Raw genomic sequence first — 15,035 nt, forward strand, 5'->3', positions numbered from 1 at the left:
CACTCCTTGATTTTTCCCCCTCAATTTTGCTACTTTCAGCCTCACTCCTTTTTCTCTCCAATTTACATTGTTCATTATACACTTCTTTTGGAGAAAGAGGTGTAAGTGTGACTTTTCTCCCATCTTTTATAAAAGAGTACCTATTAAGGAGCCCATCATGAACATCCCTTCTATCAAATTGCCATAGCCTACATAGCAAGCTATGGCCAACATGCATTGGCACTTCATAGCACTTCATCTGAATACCTCCCAATAGTGAAAGTCACAATAACTTGCTTATTCACTTTTATCCCACTACAATTGGTTAACCATAACAACTTATAAGGTTTTGGATGCAGAATGAGATTTAATCCTTATTTCCCTTTGCTACTCCATATTATCTTCCTCCTACATTTGCACATTAAGTGTGCGCCTAACAACCAAAAGATCACCTCCCATAGGACCTTCAATACCATCATCACTATGATCCTATAATGGTGGCATCTCATCTTCACTACTCTCTTCACTTGCTGTTTCTATCTCACCATGCTCCCTAGCAACCATTGTCCTCTTATTAGGACATTGTGAAGCAATGTGCCCATGCCCTAAATATTTGAAGCATTTAATGTCCAAATTTTTCCCTTTGTTAGCTTCATTTGTGTTGGTCTCCTTGTTGCCTAAGACATTCTTACTCTTATTCCCATCAAAAACAGCCTTATCATCTCGTCTTTTATTTTCTTTCTATTGATTAGACCAATTAGGCCTACTTGAAGTGCTTTTCTATTCAAACCTTGCTGCTCCCCTTGGTTTTAATTGCTTTTCAACCTTATTTGCAAGATTAAATAACTCCTCAAGTTCTACATAATGTTGCAGTTCGACCCTATTTGCAATCTCCTTATTAAGCCCACAAATAAAACCTGTTATCATAGCTTCCCTATCTTCATCCAAATCAGTCCTTGTCATGAGCATCTCCAATTCCTTATAATAACCCTCTATGCTTTTTGTACCTTGCTTCAAAGCATAGAGTCTTTGATGTAACTCCCTATGATAATGTCTAGGTACAAAACGTCTTATCATGATGGTTTAAAGAACATGCCAAGTATCAATAGGCTCTTCCATGTTTCTTCTCCTACTCACCATCAATTGATCCCACCATACTATTGCATACTCAGAAAATTGAGTAACCACTAACTTTACCTTCTTCTCCTCATAAAAGTTATGATAATCAAAGATAAGGACTACTTGCTTTTCCCACTCTAAATATGCCTCCGGATCTTGTTTTCCTAAAATGGTAGGAATCCTAAGTTTGATGCTACCCATATTCCTATCCACATCATCATTATACCCATAATAACCACCAAACTCACCTCTGCAATTCCCTCTACCCATTGCGTTGTTTTGGCCTCCCCTAGCTTCTCTACCCATGCCACGGCCAACACCTATAATTATTGCATTATCATCATCATCATAATCTAGTTCTAAGTCTTCCTTAATGCCTACCATGCTCTGCCTATCATTTCCTAAATAAGCATTAGCATTGATTTGCTTTAATATGGCTCTTTGGTTGGTTGTCATATCTAACCGCATCCTCTCTACAGCCTCATTGATGTTCATTATGCTCCATTGCACTCTTTCATTTTCATGCATTTGTGCCACGGATATGCCATGATTAACTTGAGGCACATTCTCCTCTCTCCCACCTCCACTAAAGGTATTTGACATTGCTGTAAGAAAAAGTCAGTATGCAAAAACAAGAATTAAAAGTATTAGTACCTCACTAATCGCACCTTAATATAGATGATTCTATGCATGTTTATTGACTGTTTATCAGTCGTTTATTCGTATATTTGAGTCATATTTAATCCTGTTTGATCGTACTTTGGTATGTTTATGAGTTTTCAGGTTTTCAGACTCCTTGATGGGAAATTGATTGATTTTCGGGCAGAAACCAAGCTATTTTGATGACTTAAACATATTAGATGTTCGTCGGAGTCGATTCCTTGTTGGCGCGCATTTCAAGGCTTTTGCATCGGCCATTGCACGGCCCATTGCACAGCTTCCCTTGGATGGTTTTGAAGATTTGCATTTTTGGATGTATGTGGCCGTGGCACGGGCAGTGCATATTTGCACGGGCCGTGGCACGGGCTATGGCACTTCTACCTATAAATAGGCACACGCAAAATGAGACAGGGTTTTGCTTCTAACTTTTGGACTTCTCTACGCGCGCGACCCTTTACTTCTACACCTCTGTTCTTGACATTTTAGGAGACCAAACATCATTTCAAAGGATTGATTTGGGAGATTCAAGCAAAGATTAAAGGTTCCAGATGATTGATTGAGACATCAGAGATCCATACTTGAGGCTGGTTTTAGAGTTGGTGCTTGCAACATTTCCACTCTGATTCGAGAGAAGAGGGGTTACATGTTCCATTTCCTTTTCTGTTATTTATTTCCTTTTGTATTTGTTTCTTTCATTATGAGTAGCTAAGGCTACCAAACCCATTAGGGTTTACCTTTATTGATAGATTATGCTTATTTGTTAGATTTGTATTTGCCATTCTTGTAATCTGCTTGCTATTGATTAATAAAGTTTAATTTAGTTAATTTGAGACGTTGAATTAATTATCTTTTAGGTTATTTCTTGACATTGAGAAATGCTTGTTACAAATGGAATTTGAATAGTAAGAACTGGTAGTTAACACTTAAAGATAAGGTTAATTTACTTGCCGGATTAAGAATTAACAACTCTTAATAGTTCTAAATCACGCTTAATGCTAATCTGTAATAATCTGATAGAAAGAGATTCCATTAGGTTAGTGCAAGTTTAGGAACTCGGTGAGCTCGAGAGAGGAACCGAGTTCGATTCAGGATTTAGGCACGGGTAAGCAAGATTGGTAATTTATAAAATAAACCTTTAGAATTCCATCATTTAGGTCCCCTTTGGGTTTGTTTCTCTTGTTGCAGTTGTCTTTCGATTGTTAGTTGCTATTCATTTATTTATTTGCATTCATAGTCATTAGTTAGTTAGTTTAGACTTCTCACACCCTATTTCAAACTAGATAACATAGCGAACAGTAGTAACTCTAGGTTCACCCGATCTCCAGGGATAGGACCTTGATACTCACTAGTGCTAGGCCGCATCGATAGGTTCACTGCCTTAGGTGTAGGTTGTATCAGTAGACCATCACACCCTTACGTGTCTACTCTCCAAAAATGGGGTTTTGCTCTTATGTTTACACACAATAAGGTTAACACTCCAGGCTGAAACTCACACCACTCGACTTGGTCTCAAGTGTTCTTATGTGAATTAAGAACTCACACACAAAGTTCAAACTATACAAGCAACACATAAAGAATCAAGCTTTAAAAGTCTAGTTGAAGTAAGTGGGTAAAAATGAAGAATTTCAAGCAAAACAGTAATGAAATCAAGAAAAATAGGAGTCAAGGATAATAGACAACTCAAATAGATTCAATATACATGTGAAAGAATTCATCTAAAATGCAAAGATTTAAGGAAAATCGTTCAAGAATCAAGAAAGTATGGAAGAGAACAAAGAACTTTTGAATTCTTTCCTTATTGGATCTGAAATCTTATCTATGTAATCATTTTGTTCATCTCTTTTGTGCCTCTCTTTCTAATCTCTGTTTAGTATGATGGTTTGGTTTTATTTGGAAAGCAGAAACACGAGTGTTGTATGGAAGCATGTGGAAGCGGCAATTGTAGGCACCGATTCAATGCTTGGATAAATGCGAAGAAAGAAAATTAGTTAATCAAGTATTGATATCATTCTCTAAATGATATCAGACGAACCTTTTAGAGGAAAGAGGGAACAATTAGAATCTAGGCATGATCAAAATTTGACCACTCCCATCATTCATTGTTCCTCTAGGCGTAAGGAATGATGGGGATGTAGTTGTCAAGCTTGACCAATGGCATTGGGGCTTATCTTGATGATCATCTAGGATGAGACATAAATCACTCGCGTAAGGGAGAAATCATGTTGTTTTCAGTTAATCCAAGGGTAAAACAATTAGGAATGCGAGTTTTTTTTTATGTTTGGGATGCATATAATGAAGTAATTTGATTCGGAGCATTATTAGGTTTGCCCATGCGAATTTCCCCTTGTATTCGTTAAGCTAGTTCTTAAAATTTAGGACTATGAGATTTGTTGAATAGTCAACTCCTCTCTAGTTCTTGATTTGACTTTAGTTTATTTGTTTTTCTCTATTTATTTATTTATATTTAGCTTATAGTTTCTTCTTCTTATGGAATGAGGGCTTTTGCACTATAAAAGCAACATGCAACCGAATACTTAAGGCTAATGAGCATATAATTTCAATTTTTATATGAATCAAGGCCCATACACCCTTATGTGCTCCTTTATTCTCATTATGTCGATATTAGATTTATTCAAGCCCAATAAACTGAATTAGATTAATGAGCCTTGAATTTGAATCTAACTCTTCAAGCCTTAATGTGTCCTTAGCCCAAACATCTTGAATAAGCCTATTGAGAGCTTCTTTTATCTTTTTAGCCTTGGACTTTGTAATTGGGTCTTCATGGATGTGAAGTGGATCTTGAATCCTAGTTTGATTAGGATTCCCAATGTCACTTGAATTCTTGATGTCATTTAGACTCCTAATATCATTAGGACTTCTTGATGTCATTTAGACTCCTAATATCATTAGGACTCCTTGTTGGAGTAGAACTCCTAGTTAGAGTAGGACTCCTTATCAAAATAGGATTCTTTCAGCTAGTAGAATTTTCATCTTTAGGATTCCTTGTTGGAGTAGGATTTCTTATGCTAGATGGGCTCTTATTAGTTAGTGTAATATTTGAGGACTTATAAACACAAATGCTAACAAGCATAGACGTATTGCTCATGTCCTTCTATCTTTTTTATTGAGTATTAATATCATTCTCCGGATGATCACGGACGAACTTTTAGAGGAAAGAGAGAATAACGAGAATCGAGGCACGTCCAAATATTCTGATTCAAGATTTAGACCAATGGGATCTACATCATTCATTATTCCTCTAGGCACGAGGGCACTTGATGACACAAGGATTAGTATAAGGAATCATGGGAATATAATTGACAAGCTTGACCAGTGACATTGGAGCTTAGCTTGATAATCATGCAGGATGAGATGTAAATCTACTTGCGTAAGGGAGAAATCATGTTGTTTTCAACTAATCCGAGCATAATACAATTGGGAATGCAAGTGTTTTGATGTGTAGGATGCATATAAAAAGAAGTAATTTCTCCTTAGGTAGGTCCATGTGAATTTCTCCTTTTTTGGTTAAGCTAGATCACAAAATTTGGAACCACAAGATTTGTTGGCCAATCAACTCCTCTCTAGTTTGGATTTGACTTTAGTTTATTCTTCTTTATTTATTTATTTATTCATATTTAGCTTCTAGTTTCTTCTTCTTATGGAATGAGGGATTTCGAACTATGAAAACCGCATGCAACCAAATACTTGGCTAATCAGCATAATATTTTAGTTTTCTACCTTGCGGGAAATCAAGTTATGGGTTCTTTCAAGAACTTTGTAGAGTTATCAACACTCATGCTAGCGAAAATAGACTTAACGCTCACGTCCTTCCTTTATTTTGATCGAGTATTGATATCATTCTCCGAATGATCACGAAAGAATCTTTTGGAGGAAAGAGAGAACAACGAGAGTGTAGTAGGCGGGACGAAATTCGCACGACCATGCTTAGCCCATGCTTCATTCTTTATTGAAAGAACAGTAGATGACATGTCCTTGAGCACGGTCATGCATCTACCATGCTTCATTCTTTTGAAAGGGAAGTAGACGATAAGATCTGGAGCATGCCCATGCTTAGCCCATGTTGCGTTCCTTTTAAACAAAAGTTCAAGATTTGACTTCCAATGCCTTTAGTTTGGGTTTGATTAGTCCACATCCCAATGGTGCAAATCCTGAATCAAAATATTTGGGCGTGCCTCGATTCCTATTTTTCGTTGTTTCCTTCAAAAGATATCAATACTTAATCAATCGATTTTATCCTTTGCATCTGTCCGAGCATTGGATCGATGCTTATGATTGCCGCTTCCACACACTTTTACTCAACACTCGTGTTTATGCTCTCCAAATAAAAGCAAAGCATCATACTAGACCAAGATTAGACGTAGAGACAAAAAAGAAACGATCAAAATGAGAACATAAGGTTTTGAATCCAATAAGGAAAGAAATCACAAGTTCTTTGTTGTCTTCCATACAGCTAAGCATAAGGATTAAATCATAATTGATTTAAACACAAGGGTAGACGAAGAACATAAAAAAGGAAGGACATGAGCGGCAAGTCTATGCTCACTAATGTGAGTGTTGATAAATCTGCAAAGTTCTTAAAAGAACCTAACTTGATTTTCTACAAGATAGAAAACTGAAATAATATGCTCATTAGCCTCAAGTATTCAGTTGCATTCGGTTTCTATAGTATGTAAGCCCTCATTCCATAAGAAGAAGAAACTAGAAGCTAATTAGGAATAAAAAAATAAAGAAAGATAAATAAGCTAAAGTCAAATCAAGAACCATAGTGGAGTTGACTGGTTAACAACTCTCGTAGTCCCATATTTTAAGAACCAACTTAACGAATACAAGGGCAAAATCATGTTAGCCTTCCTAATAACACTCCGAACAAAATTACTTCATTATATGCATCCCATACATCAAAAAGCTCACATTCCTATTTGTATTATACTTGAATTAATTGAAAACAACATGATTTCTCCCTTATGCGAGTGGATTTATGTCTCATCCTGCTTGATCAACAAGCTGAGCCCCAACGCCACCGGTCAAGCTCATCAATTATGTTCCCATGATTCCTTATGCTAATCCTTGTATAATCAAGAGTCCTTATGGCTAGAGGAACAAGGAATGCTAGAGATCGCGATGGTGCAAATCCTAAAACGGAATATATGGGCATGCCTGATTCTCGTTGTTCCCTCTTTCCTCCAAAAAATTTGTTTGTGATCATTCTTCGAATGATATCAATACTCTATCACTTAATTATTTTTCTTCGCATTTGTACAAGCATTGGATCAGTGCCTATGATTGCATCTTCCATGCGCTTTCACTCAACCCTCGTGCTTATGCTCCTTAAATAAAGCCAAACTATACAGAGATTAGACAGAGAGGCACAAAATAAACGAAAAAGAAGAGAAAATAGGTAGGATTTTGGATCCAATAAGGAAAGAAATCATAAGTTCTATGTTCTCTTTCATATAGCTAAGGAGAAGGATCAAATCGAATTGATTTAAATACAAGGGTAGACAAAGAACACAAAAGAAAGGAAGGATGTGAGCAATGAGTCTATGTTTGCTAGCACGAGTGCTGATAAGTCCGTAAAGTTCTTGAAAGAACCCATAACTTGATTTTCCGCGAGCTAGAAACTAAAATAATATGCTCACTAGCCTCAAGTATTCAATTGCATGTAGTTTTTATAGTGCGAAAGCTCTCATTCCATCGGAACAAGAAACTAGAAGCTAAATATGAATAAATCAATAAAGAAATATGAATAAACTAAAGTCAACTCAAGAACTTGAGAGGAGTTACTGATGAATAACTCTCGTAAACTAAAATAATATGCTCACTAGCTTCAAGTATTCTATTGCATGAGCTTTTAATAGTGTGAAAGTCGTCATTCCATAAGAAGAATAAATTAGAAGCTAAATATGAATATATACATACAGAAAGATGAATAAACAAATGTCAAACTAAGAACTAGAGAGGAGTTGATTAGTCAACAACTCTCGTAGTCCCAGATTTTATGAGTCAGCTTAATGATAACAAGGGAGAATTTGTATGCTCCTACATAATAATACTCCAAACTAAATTACTTCATTATATGCATCCTAAATATTCCTGATTGTATTACGCTTGGATTAATTAAAAACAACATGATTTCTCCCATATGCAAGTGGATGTACATCTCGCCTTGCTTGATCATCAAGCTAAGCCACAATGCCATCGGTCAAGCTTATCAATTGTGTTCCCATGGTTCCTTATGTCAATCCTTCTATCATCAGGTGTCCTTGTGACTAGAGGAACAAAGAATGATGGAAATCCTAATGGTGCAAATCTTGAATTAAAATATTTCAACATGCCTCGATTCTCATCATTCCCTCTTTCTTTTCTTTTGCATTCTTTGTCTATCCTTGTGTTTATAACTATTTGATCCTTACGCTTAGCCTGATGAGAGAGGGAATGATAAGAAGCCTAGCACTCCCCAATATTCTGATTCAGGAGTAGCATGATTAAAATCTCCATCATTTCTTAATCCTCTAAGCACGAGGACTCCTAATGACACAAGGATCGGCGTGAGGAATCATGGGAATGAAATTGACAAACTTGACGGATGGCATTGGGGCATGACTTGATGACCAAGTAGGACAACACATAAATCCATGAGCGTAAGGGAGAAATCATGTTTCTTTCGATTAATCCAAGCATAAATGCGCAGGTTTGACAACTTTGGAGGCATATAATTAGTAATTTGGGTCGGAGTCTTATTAGGTAGGCCCACGCGACTATCCTTTTATTTTTGTTAAACTGGCTCGTAAAATTTAAGACTACAATAGTTGTTGGCTAATCAACTCCTAGTTTATTCATCTTTTTTTATTTTTTTACTCAAATTTAGCTTGTAGTTTCTTCTTCTTATGGATTAAGGGCTTTCGCACTATGAAAACCGCTTGCAACTAAATATTTCAGTCTTCTACATTGCAAGAAATCAAGTTATGGGTTCTTTCAAGAACTTTGTTGACTTATGAAGACTCGCGCTAGCGAACCTGCACTTATTGCTCACGTCCTTTCTTTCTTTTGCGTTCTTTGTCTACCCTTGTGTTTAAATCAATTCGATTTGATCCTTACCTTAGCCATATGGAAGAGAATAAAGAACTTATCATTTCTTTCCTTGTCGGATTTGTAGTCCTACCTATGTTCTCATTTTGTTCGTTTCTTTTATGCATCTCTTTCTAATCTCTCTATAGTATGATGGTTTTGTTTTATTTGGCGAGCATAAACACGAGGGTTGAGTGAAAGTGCGTGGAAGCTGCAATCATAGGCACCGATCCAATGCCTAGAAAAATGCGAGGAAAGAAAATTAGTTGATCGAGGATTAATGTCATTCTCCAAATGATCACAAATGAATCTATTGGAGGAAAACAGGAACAACATCAATGGAGGCACGCCTAATTATTCCAATTCAAGATTTGCACCATTGGGGTCTCAATTATTCTTTGTTCCTCTAGGCACGAGTACTCTTGATGCTACAAGGATTGGCTTAAGGAATCATAGGAATGCAATTGACAAGCTTGATCGGTGGCATTGGAGTGTGACTTGATGATCAAGCAGGACGAGATGCAAATCTGCGAGTAAGGGAGAAGTCATGTTGCTTTCGACTAATCCAAGCGAGAATGCGTGAGTTTTGATGTTTAGGACGAATACAATGAAGTATTTTGGACCGGAGTGTCATTAGGTAGGCCATGCAAATTTTTCTTATTTTGTTAAGCTGGCTCATAAAGTTTAGGACTACGAGGGTTCTCTAGTTCTTGATTTGACTTTAGTTTATGGATCTTTCTTTATTATCTAGACTTGCGCTAGCAAACATAGATTTATCGCTCACGTCCTTCTTTTCTTTTGTGATCTTTATCATCCTTGTGTTTAAATCAATTCGATTTGATCCTTATCCTTTGCCATGGAAGAGAATAAAGAACTTGTAATTTCTTTCCTTAACAGACAAAAAATTCTACCTAGGTTCTCATTTGTTCGTTTCTTTTGTTTGTCTCTTTTTAATCAATGTCTAGTAGTATGGCTTGGTTTTATTTGACGAGCCTAAACATGAGTGTTGAGTTAAAGTGCATGGAAGCGGCAATTGTTGGCTGCATCTTGATGTGCTATTTATATAGCTACAATCTAAGGCAGGGAACCTATTGATGCAGTCTAGCACTCATGGCGAGTATCAAGATCGTATTCCTCGCAAAAGTGAAAGCCTAGAGTTACTTTTTTGTTCTCTGTTATATTAGCCTAAAATGAATGATGAATAATTTTTAAACTAACTAATAACTATAAGCTAAGTTCTAAGGGAGATGCAGGAATGAATGGATAAATAAAACAACCAAGACAAGAAAGCAAACCCAAAGGGAACCTAAACTAGTTGGCAATCAAACAAAAGATAACAGATTGATGAATCCAATTATGCTACCTGTGGATGAATTCTTAACTGAATTCTATTTCTCTCTCGAGCTCACCGAATTCCTAAACTCAAGAACCTAAAGTTGAAATCTCTTCCTAACAATTGATTCTTAAATTAGCATTAAGCTTTAATCCGCCTCTATTAAGCTTTGTTAATTCTTAATCCGGCTAGTTAATTATCCTTATCTCTAAGTGATTATTAACCAGTTCTTGCTATTCAAAATTCCAATCGCCAAATGGATTTCTCAATCACATAAAGCAATCTAAACATCACAATTCACAACGTCTCATGAACAATGCATCATCTTATTAATACTGAAAGCAAGAAGGATACAAAACTAAACTCAAATAATCCAACAATTTAGTACTAAGCCAACATAGTAAAGAAATCCCAATGGATTTATTCAATCTAGCTAAACATGTTCATCTTTAAAACAACTAGGAAATCAATTATAATGAAAGAATAACAAAAATGGAACATATACACCCTTTTCTCTAGAATCGGATGACCAGCTCCAAATATGAATCAGCACTATGATCAGTCTTCCCAATTGCCTCTCGAATTGCTTCACTACTCTTTTGCATTCGAAACCTTGTGATTACGGGATTCTTCCTCTCTGTAACTCTCTCCCGAACTCAGCAGCACTATGTAAAAACCGAACCAGCCGCCAGGGCTCTCTACTTGCTTCTTGCTTAGCTAACCCTAAAAAAATAGTTTTTCTTATATATTTGTCTCAGCACGGCCGTGGTTATGGCCGTGCTGAAGCTTCGGATCTCACCAATTAGGGTTTCTTCATGGTCATGCCCCCGCCAGTGCTGAGCCACCATGGGCCGTGCTGGAGGGGGTGGTGGCTATGGAAACCGTGCCCAAAGTGCCATGTTTTGAAGACCAAAAGCTCATGGTTGGTCACGACCAGAGTCCAGGCCGTGCTTAATGTATGCACTGCGTGCTCTTGTCCGATTTTGATGAATTCCCATCTATTTTCGCATGTATTGATCTATAATTGCTCAAATACTTATGATGGTCCTATAAATTCTCCTGAATTGCAAAAGAACACAAAACACGGGTGATCTTGGAATAAAAGCACAATAGTTGCTAAGAAAATACGCAATAATATGCAAGCAAATATGTGTAAAACTATGCACATCACATCTAATGCTTGGACAAATGCGATGAAAGAAAATTAGTTGATCGAGTATTGATATCATTTTCTAAATGATCGAGGGCGAATGTTTTAGAGGAAAAAGGGAACACCAAGAATCGAGGCACGCCCAAATATTTCAATCCAGGATTTGCACCATTGAGATCTCCATCATTTCTTGTTCCTCTAGGAATGATGACTCATGCTGACATAAGGATTAGCATAAGGAATCATGGGAATGCAATTGATAAGCTTGATCGGCAGCATTGAGGCTTAGATTGATGATCAAGCAGGATGAGACGTAAATCCACATGCGTAAGGGGGAAATCATATTGTTTTCAATTAAGCCAAGTGCAATACAAGTGGGAATGCGAGCATTTTGATATTTGGGATGCATATAATGAAGTAATTTGGGTCAAATTATTATTAAGTGGGCTCTCATGAATTTCTCTTTATTTTCATTAAGATGGCTTATAAAATTTGGGACTACGAGAGTTGCTAACTAGTAGACTCCTCTCTAGTTCGTGATTTTACTTTATTTATTACTCTTTATTTATTTATTCATATTTAGATTTTAGCTTCTTCTTCTTATGGAATGAGGGCTTTCCCATTATAGAAACCGCATGGAACCGAAAATTTGAGGCTAGTGAACGTATTATTTCAGTTTTCCAAGAAATCAAGTTATAGGTTCTTTCAAGAACTTTGCCGACTTATCTAGACTTGTGCTACCAAACATAGACTTATGCTTATATCCTTCCTTTCTTTTGGGTTCTTTGTGTACCCTTGTGTTTAAAACAATTCAAATTGATCCTTACGCTTAGTCATATGGAAGAGAATAAAGAACTTGTGGTTTCTTCCTTATCGGATATGAAATCCTACGTATGTTCTCATTTTATCTTTTTATTTTATGCCACTCTTTTTAATCTTTATCTATATAATGGTTTGGTTTCATTTTAGGAGTATAAACACTAATGTTGAGTTAAAGTGAGTGAAAGCAACAATTATAGGCACCGATCCAATTCTTGGACAAATGCAAAGAAAGAAAATTAGTTGATTGAGTATTTATATCGTTCTTTGAATGGTCACAGACGAATCTTCTAGAGGAACGAGGGAACAACAAGAATTGCAGTACGCCATAATACTCCGATTCAGGATTTACACCATTAGAGTCTCTATCATTCCTTGATCCTTTAAGCACAAGGACTCTTGATGACATAAGTTTTAACATAAGGAATCATGGGAATGCAATTCACAAGCTTGACCGGTAGTATTGGGGCTTAGCTTGATGATCAAGCAAGACGAGACATAAATCCATATTGTAAGGGAGAAATCATGTTGCTTTCAATTAATACGAGCGGGAATGCATGCGTTTTGAAGTTTAGCAGTCATATAATGAAGTATATTCGGTCAGAGCGTTATTAGGTACACCTAAACAAATTTTCCCTTGCTTTCGTTAAGGAATTATGGAAATGTAATTGACAAAGTTCACTAGTGGCATTAGATCATGACTTGATGATCAAGCAGGACGAGACACAAATCCATGCGCGTGATGGAGAAATCATGTAGCTCTCTATCAATCCAAGCAGGAATGTGCACATTTTTATGTTTAGGACGTATAAAATGAAGTAACTTGGGCCGGAGTGTTATTAGGTAGGCCACACGAATTTCCCCTTACTAGATTCATTCAAGCCTAATAAACTCAATTAGATTAATGAAATTCTTCAACACTTGATGTGTCCTTAGCCCAAATATCTTGGATAAGCTTATTGACTTATAATTTGAATCGGACTAGGACTCCTAGTTAAATTATGATTCGTTTTGTTGCTTGAACTCCTAATATCATCAGGACTCCTTGCTAGATTAGGATTCCTAGTTGAGTCAGGATTCCTTGTTGGATTAAGATTCCTTGAGCTAATAGGATGTGCATCATTAAGACTCCTTGTTGGAGTAGGATTTGTTGTCCTAGTTTGGTTTGTATCATTCCCCCTTTGATTGAAAAGATTCGTCCTCGAATGTTGCCCGAATATTGTGAAAGAAGCAAACATATAATCTCCAAGAACAATATTAACTCATTATCAACCTGCAAATCTTTCACAGAAGTTGTTAGAGGAACTTTAGAACAAAGAATACTTTCAATGCCAATAAACTCAACATGTTCAACCCCCTCAATGGCATCAAACAAAATATCTTCATTCTTCACCAGCTCAACTTTTGCTTCATCTTTAACAATGATCTCTTCACCTTGGGTTTCATTCAAAAGTTGCAAATCATTGTCTTTTTTACCATCTTCATTAATCATGTCTTCAGAATCTTCATTGACTTTGGTACAGTGTTGTAACTCCTATACATCATCAATCTTCTTGTTTTTACTCTCCATAGCACTCTTTTTATCTTCACTCTCTAAAGCACTTTTTTATTTTTCCATCTCTTTCTTTTCGGCCTCTACTCTCATTCTTTCCATTTTGCATTGGTCTTCATACATTTCTTTTGCTAAAAGTGATGCAAGTGTAGTCTTTCTTCCATCCTTAGTGAATGAATACCTATTGAGGTACCTATCATGCATCGCCCTCCTATCAAATTGCCATGGTCTCCCAAGCAAAATATCATTAGCATGCATAAGTACTACATTGCACAACACCATATCATGTTATTTACCAATAGAGAAGGAATTAATTGCTTGCTGGTTTACCTTAACCTCACCACAATCATTAAGCCATTTAAGCTTATATGGACGTTGGTGTGGTATGGTAGGCAGCCCCAATCTACTAATTAAGAGAGTACTTACAACATTAGTGCAACTCCCACTATCAATAATCACATTACATGCCTTGCCTTGTACATGACATCTTGTGTGAAACAATTTGTCCATTTGTTGCTCATAGCAATCCTCCTTTTGATAATACATCTCACACACACAACTCACGTCTTTAACACTCAAAACAAATCAGAATTAAAACGACACGACAACCAGAAGACAAAACTAAACTTAATAAACAAGATTAAGCCTAAACATAATAAAACATGTAAGAACAATATGTAATGGAGAATAACTAATCTTAATGAATGAATAATAAAAAGTATAGAATACCAAATCAATTTTTTTTTTAATTTTAGAAGTCTAACAATTGAATTAGACAAAGAAGTAATAAGAACCAAATTAAAAGAAAGAAAAAGGAAATAAGAAATTAGAATTTAATAATGAAAATATGAAAGGATAAAATCTGATCTAAAGCCAAAGCTCTGATACTAAATGATATGGAACCTCCATGAATAAGCTATAGAACCCTTTTTGAATTACGGACCCCCAACACATTAACATGAAAATTGGTTCAACCCCTAAGAAAGGTTAGAAAACAGATTATTTAGAAAGATTACCAATTTCGAAACACTCCATAAGAAGATGATCAATCTACTTAAATGTTTCTTAAGCATGCATTCTATAAAAGAATGCAAAGACAAAGCAAACAGCTTTAAGGTAAAAATACTAATTATCATTCAACTTTTAACTTCAACTTTTTAATTCATTACATCAAAATTCGTACTAGCCTTATATAGGCCCTAGAAAACCCCAAATCTTAACTAATAAGGATTTACATCTGATCTAGGATAAAGATAACCTTCCTAACTAAAAGAGATAACTTAAACAAAATCCTAATTAGGTTAAAATACATGTGTGGCCGCCCAAAATAAGCT

This window comes from Ricinus communis, chromosome 1 (genome assembly GCF_019578655.1).
Source record: "Ricinus communis isolate WT05 ecotype wild-type chromosome 1, ASM1957865v1, whole genome shotgun sequence".
In the NCBI taxonomy this organism is placed as follows: domain Eukaryota; kingdom Viridiplantae; phylum Streptophyta; class Magnoliopsida; order Malpighiales; family Euphorbiaceae; genus Ricinus; species Ricinus communis.